Source organism: Sorghum bicolor, chromosome 8 (genome assembly GCF_000003195.3).
Source record: "Sorghum bicolor cultivar BTx623 chromosome 8, Sorghum_bicolor_NCBIv3, whole genome shotgun sequence".
Classification (NCBI taxonomy): Eukaryota; Viridiplantae; Streptophyta; class Magnoliopsida; order Poales; family Poaceae; genus Sorghum; species Sorghum bicolor.
This window is the reverse complement of record NC_012877.2, coordinates 30,607,175-30,609,336: the sequence shown is the minus strand read 5'-3', so window position 1 is coordinate 30,609,336 and position 2,162 is coordinate 30,607,175.

Genomic DNA, 2,162 nt, shown 5'->3' with positions numbered 1-2,162 from the left:
TACTTTAACAATACCGTTGCCGATGAACTCATTCTCATTTAGTCTCATAACCTTTCTTGTCTTCATTCAATCGATATCGTCCCATCGGCAACCTTAGCCGATCAACCTGCAGTTCCATCGGCATATTTGGCCGGTCAGTCCGCAGCTCCGTCAGCACCTCCCAGTCCAAGGCAAGAGATCGCCTTGAAGCAAGTAAGTCACTGTTTACCGCCAGCACCATTTGCCGATTCTCCGAATATGAGCTAACCTTGCTTTCCCTCCCAGGAACAAGATTCTCCTGATAGCCTGTTTTCCTTCGCCATCGATCTCTCTGAAGAAGAAGGCGAAGAAGCAAGTTCTTCCCAGACAGTTGGCATTACATCGGCAGAGACCAGGGCCAGGCTGGAAGAATTGTCAGTTCTCCTTCACCAGGATACAGCGCATTTGGTCGATGACTCCGACCCTACCAAGACCCTATTCAGAACTCTCAGAGGCCAAATCCCAGCCGACGTCGAAGAAATCCTGTTCCAAGCCGCTCATCTGGAGAGTCGCCAGCTGCAGTACCAGAGAGCTTCTCGGCGTCTTGCCGATAGAGCTGCTCAAACTCAACTCTCCGATGAAATGAGGAAAGAGAAACTCCTGACCGATGAGAAGCACAAGAACATCGGTATCCTGAAATCTTCAGGAGATGCGCTGAAGCAGAAGATATCCGATCTATCGGCAAGAAGAGAATCCCTGTTGGCGGAACTCAAGGAAGTGGAGAACGCCTTATCCCAAGCCCAACAGGAAGAGAACCAATTGCCAGAGACCATCAGGCTTCTTGAGCACGAGCGAAATGTTCATGGTCGCAAGGCACTCCAACTGAAGAAGAAGCTAAAGCCGATAGAAGGTTCTGCCGATGATGACATCAAGGAGATAGAAGCAGCCAACCAAATTCGGCTACGTGCTATATCAGCTATCCAGTCGCTGCTTAACACATAGAGTTTCCATCGGCATTGTGTCTACGCTTTCCTGCTTCCTCAACTTTTAGTCTAGCCGATAGGACTGTTATCGGCGCCTAAACTTTTGAAACACCAAGTTCTGTCCCCAAGCATTTGACTCCAGCCGATAGGAGTGTTATCGGCACCTAAACTTTTATGCATCGACCCATATACTGGGGTAGTACTTCTTTAAATATTTGCCGTTTAATGCTCTGGGAAATTCAATTCCTTCGAGGGTTTCTAGAATGTAGGCACTACCAGGAGCCGATCGACTTATCCGATAAGGACCCTCCCAATTAGGAGACCACTTTCCAAACTTCGAGCTTTTGGTCCCAACTGGTAAAATTAATTTCCATACCAAATCCCCATCGGCAAACTCTTTAGCCTTCACTTTCTTATCATACCATCTAGCAACTCTTTTCTTATTTTCTTCTACACTCATTAAAGCTTTTAACCGTTGCCCTGCTAGATCATCCAATTCATCGGTCATCAAAGTGGCATAATTGTCGGAAGTTAATTGATCTTGAAAAGATAATCGCCTAGATCCAGCCTTAATTTCCCAAGGCAACACGGCATCATGTCCATACACCAATTGATAGGGTGATACCTTGGTCGATCCATGACAAGCCATCCGATAAGACCACAATGCTTCATTTAATGATGTATGCCACCGCCTAGGATTTTCTTCAATCTTTCGTTTAATAAGCTTGATAATTCCTTTGTTAGACGCTTCGGCCTGCCCATTGGCTTGAGCATAATAAGGAGAAGAATTCAACACTTTAATTCCCATACCGATTGCGAATTCATCAAACTCCCCCGACGTGAACATGGTGCCCTGATCGGTAGTAATCGTTTGGGGAATCCCAAATCGGTAAATAATATGCTCCTTCACAAAATCAATCATATTGGCCGACGTGACTTTCTTCAAAGGAATAGCTTCGACCCACTTAGTAAAATAGTCAGTGGCAACTAGAATGACCTTATGCCCTTTGCTAGATGGTGGATAAATCTGGCCGATCAGATCGATGGCCCATCCCCGGAACGGCCAAGGTTTTATTATAGGATTCATAGCCGATGCGGGTGCTCTCTGGATATTACCGAACTTCTGACAACCTTGACATCCCTTGAAATATTTAAAACAATCTTCAAGTATGGTTGGCCAAAAATATCCATTCCTTCGAATCATCCACTTCATTTTTAAAA